Here is a 5,000-nt window from a genome sequence, read left to right as displayed (position 1 = left end):
ATAGAACCGAGGTCCTATTCCATTATTCCATGCACACAGTATTCAGGCGGGCTTGCCTGCTTTAAGCACTCTAATTTGTTCAAAGTAAACGTGCCGGCCCACCGAGACACTCAATAAAGAGCACCCTGGTAGGATTTCAACGGGGTCCGCCTCGGGACGCACGAGCACGCACGAGGCGGTCGCACGCCTTCGGCTCGCCCCACCGGCAGGACGTCCCACGATACATGCCAGTTAAACACCGACGGGCGGTGAACCAACAGCGTGGGACACAAATCCAACTACGAGCTTTTTAACCGCAACAACTTTAATATACGCTATTGGAGCTGGAATTACCGCGGCTGCTGGCACCAGACTTGCCCTCCAATAGATACTCGTTAAAGGATTTAAAGTGTACTCATTCCGATTACGGGGCCTCGGATGAGTCCCGTATCGTTATTTTTCGTCACTACCTCCCCGTGCCGGGAGTGGGTAATTTGCGCGCCTGCTGCCTTCCTTGGATGTGGTAGCCGTTTCTCAGGCTCCCTCTCCGGAATCGAACCCTGATTCCCCGTTACCCGTTACAACCATGGTAGGCGCAGAACCTACCATCGACAGTTGATAAGGCAGACATTTGAAAGATGCGTCGCCGGTACGAGGACCGTGCGATCAGCCCAAAGTTATTCAGAGTCACCAAGGCAAACGGACCGGACGAGCCGACCGATTGGTTTTGATCTAATAAAAGCGTCCCTTCCATCTCTGGTCGGGACTCTGTTTGCATGTATTAGCTCTAGAATTACCACAGTTATCCAAGTAACGTGGGTACGATCTAAGGAACCATAACTGATTTAATGAGCCATTCGCGGTTTCACCTTAATGCGGCTTGTACTGAGACATGCATGGCTTAATCTTTGAGACAAGCATATGACTACTGGCAGGATCAACCAGGGAGCTGCGTCAACTAGAGCTGAGCAGCCGGCCGCCCGGGAGTGTGTCCCGGGGGCCCGCGCGAACACGCAAGCGTCCGCTCAATTATTCTGCAAACAGGAGGAGGCTGAGCTCCCCTGCACAACACACCTCGAAACCCTCTCAGGTCCCGGCGGCGCGCAGCGCCGTCCTAAGTACTTGGTCGGGTTCGAGAGAGGCGCAATCGCCCGGAGTTAGGCGAGTAGACGCTTTAGGTGCGACCACCCGTGCTCCCAACTGAGCTTGCCGCTGCCGACAGAGGCCCGGGAGCGTGCTGTCGTGGCATTGCCGGCGGGAGACAACACGCGCCACCTACGGTGACCGGCAGCTCCAACGCCAGCGCCACAGAAGGACAAAAGCCCCACTTGGGTGCCGAAGCGAACTCTCCCAGCACAGCGCACGCGCCAACACGTCCGCACAGCTGCGATACAAACCACCTGCGAGAACCGCTGGGGCGACCGAGCAGCAGACGGCGTCGCGGCGCCGAGCGCCGGGCGGCGGCGCATCCTCAGCGCACACAGTCCTCAATCGGACCAGCACACTGCAGATGGCCACCGCGCTTCGCACCGGGCCCGCGAGGACCTACTTTGGCCGCAAGGCGCCGCGAGCAGGGGGCCCCGGCGCGCAGCTGCGCCGCCTGCCGCGTCCGTCGGCCGGCGCGCCTGCCACTGGCCGCCCCCACCAGCCGGCTGTAGCGCGTGCGCCCACGCACCGCGCTGCCAGCACGCCGGGCGGCCCCCCCTCACCGGCCGGGGACAGTCTCACCCAGCCACCGCCGCGTATCGCCTCACACCCAGATCCCCTTTCACGTTCGTGGGCATGGTGGGTATCCCTGAAACAACCAGTTAATAGCTCGACCGATCGTCGCCAACACTGATTCACCTCTAGCGAGAACAACCGCACCACAACGGGTTACCTGTTGTTCATTTGCGTAACGTCACCAGCAAACGTAGACGTCCATCGCCATTTGCAACGAGTATTGCATGCCTGTGTCAGGTGTCACAACACACTACGTCTGCCCACATAGACGCAACAACATGTGCACGCCTCGAGAACACGTGGAAGGTAGCCCCCGTACGTATGCGGTGTCCATTGCGCGAACGACTGTCAGCCGGCCTCTGCAGGATGTCGCAGATGTGGAACGCGGTGCAACATGCTATCACGGTGTGTGAGAAGAGACGACTACGTCCGAATACACGCTCCACTACATCAACAGACTGCTCATGCTGATCGCCATCGAGGGCGTCCGTTCCTCCCACACGTCTGAATGGCGTACCACACTGCAATCCAGCTCTTATAGGGAGACGACACGTAGCTGCGTGCACAATATTTGGACTGTATGGTCTGCCGTTGCTAGGCGCAGTCGTCGTACGGTCACACATGTGCCACGATGTATCATTCAGTACATACGGACCAATGTGCAGTACAGTTTGTGGGTTTTGCGTACATCGGCGGACAGGTGACAGGCCGTACCACAACGTAGGCTGAGTACGTCGGCATGCGAAGGGCATTGAACATGCAAACTTCTCAACGACCAGCTTGCGAAGGCAGGGGGGAAGGGGGGGGGGGGCATGTACGTCCTGCTGCTATCCACATTACAGTGTATAGCAGGAGCATGTGGAAAGTCAGCAACACCTGCAAGGTGTTTAACATGACGCGATACACAGGGGACCGGGCAGTGCGAATAGCGAACTATATTGCGAGGGTTGCGGTTAGGCAACACTACACTAATTTAACGAGTTGCATAACAATTACAGAGCAGGTTAAGGCGCAATATAGGTTAGGTTAAGGCACAACATGGGTTACGTTAAAGCACAACATGGGTTACGTTAAAGCACAACATGGGTTACGTTAAAGCACAACATGGGTTACGTTAAAGCACAATTTAGGTTACGTTGAAGCACAATTTAGGTTACGTTGAAGCACAATTTAGGTTACGTTGAAGCACAATTTAGGTTACGTTGAAGCACAATTTAGGTTACGTTGAAGCACAATTTAGGTTACGTTGAAGCACAAATTAGGTTACGTTGAGGCACAAATTAGGTTACGTTGAGGCACAAATTAGGTTACGTTGAGGCACAAATTAGGTTACGTTGAGGCACAAATTAGGTTACGTTGAGGCACAATATGGGTTAGGTTGAGGCACAATATGGGTTAGGTTGAGGCACAATATGGGTTAGGTTGAGGCACAATATGGGTTAGGTTGAGGCACAATATGGGTTAGGTTGAGGCACAAATTGGGTTAGGTTGAGGCACAATATGGGTTAGGTTAAGGCACAATATGGGTTAGGTTAAGGCACAATATGGGTTAGGTTAAGGTACAATATGGGTTAGGTTAAGGTACAATATGGGTTAGGTTAAGGTACAATATGGGTTAGGTTAAGGTACAATATGGGTTAGGTTAAGGCACAACATGGGTTAGGTTAAGGCACAACATGGGTTAGGTTAAGGCACAACATGGGTTAGGTTAAGGCACAACATGGGTTAGGTTAAGGCACAACATGGGTTAGGTTAAGGCACAATATGGGTTAGGTTAAGGCACAATATGGGTTAGGTTAAGGCACAACATGGGTTAGGTTAAGGCACAATATGGGTTAGGTTAAGGCACAACATGGGTTAGGTTAAGGCACAACATGGGTTAGGTTAAGGTACAATATGGGTTAGGTTAAGGTACAATATGGGTTAGGTTAAGGTACAATATGGGTTAGGTTAAGGTACAATATGGGTTAGGTTAAGGTACAATATGGGTTAGGTTAAGGTACAATATGGGTTAGGTTAAGGTACAATATGGGTTAGGTTAAGGTAGAATATGGGTTAGGTTAAGGTACAATATGGGTTAGGTTAAGGTACAATATGGGTTAGGTTAAGGTACAATATGGGTTAGGTTAAGGCACAACATGGGTTAGGTTAAGGCACAACATGGGTTAGGTTAAGGCACAACATGGGTTAGGTTAAGGCACAACATGGGTTAGGTTAAGGCACAACATGGGTTAGGTTAAGGCACAACATGGGTTAGGTTAAGGCACAACATGGGTTAGGTTAAGGCACAACATGGGTTAGGTTAAGGCACAACATGGGTTAGGTTAAGGCACAACATGGGTTAGGTTAAGGCACAACATGGGTTAGGTTAAGGTACAATATGGGTTAGGTTAAGGCACAACATGGGTTAGGTTAAGGCACAACATGGGTTAGGTTAAGGCACAACATGGGTTAGGTTAAGGCACAACATGGGTTAGGTTAAGGCACAACATGGGTTAGGTTAAGGCACAACATGGGTTAGGTTAAGGCACAACATAGGTTAGGTTAAGGCACAACATAGGTTAGGTTAAGGCACAACATAGGTTAGGTTAAGGCACAACATACGTTAGGTTAAGGCACAACATAGGTTAGGTTAAGGCACAACGTAGGTTAGGTTAAGGCGCAATGTAGGTTAGGTTAAGGTACGATATAGCTGAGGTTAAGGTACAATATCGCTTAGGTTAAGGTACACATTGTTGTAGGGAAAGGTGTATTGGGGGGGGGGGGGGGCGGCAGGTTCGTTGATAGTGATTATCGTAAGTGCATGCCTGCGGGATCATCCGATTTGTCACGTCAGGATGCACTTGTGGCTCATGACAGGCGGCGCTCCGATTCCAAGGTTATGGCAGATGTGTGTCTTTCATTCCTGCCATTGTTTGTGTACTGTGACAGGAGGCAGTATTGTGATGTTGGGTGCACCCCTGTGTAGGACATGTGTGGGTGTTCGTGGCTTAACTGAGCAATGGCGGATGTCGGAAGGGTGGGATATTCTGTTTTCTGGGTGGACCTCCCGGTCTGGTTATGATAGTGTGGATTGTGTAATGTGGCGGAGAGGATGCACCGGATGTTCTTCCATGCTGGTGGTTAGATATTGTGTGTGTGCCTGTTAGAGGCAGAGAGTAGTGTGTGATAGTGTCTGGCTGACGTGTGGTTCTCATTGTGTGCAGAGTCTTTCAGCATGTATAGGGACGGTTGTATATATTATCTGTATTCTGATGGCTCTGCATTTATTACTAATCAGTGCCGTGTATACGGTTACT

At 51.2% G+C, this 5,000-nt stretch overlaps 1 non-coding gene across 1 annotated transcript in view; it reads right to left on the bottom strand.

Annotated features, from left to right (window-relative positions):
• LOC126433881 (small subunit ribosomal RNA) overlaps positions 1–927 on the bottom strand; it is a 1,909-nt gene extending 982 nt beyond the window's left edge. Inside the window, exon 1 of the ribosomal RNA XR_007578823.1 lies at positions 1–927. This exon is cut by the window's left edge and continues 982 nt beyond it. This is a non-coding gene — a ribosomal RNA (small subunit ribosomal RNA).
• Between the last annotated feature and the right edge of the window lie 4,073 nt (positions 928–5,000).

The sequence above is a fragment of the Schistocerca serialis genome, unplaced genomic scaffold (genome assembly GCF_023864345.2).
Source record: "Schistocerca serialis cubense isolate TAMUIC-IGC-003099 unplaced genomic scaffold, iqSchSeri2.2 HiC_scaffold_1175, whole genome shotgun sequence".
Classification (NCBI taxonomy): Eukaryota; Metazoa; Arthropoda; class Insecta; order Orthoptera; family Acrididae; genus Schistocerca; species Schistocerca serialis.
The sequence above is the reverse complement of the archived record's forward strand: the minus strand, read 5'-3'. Positions and strand labels throughout refer to the sequence as shown.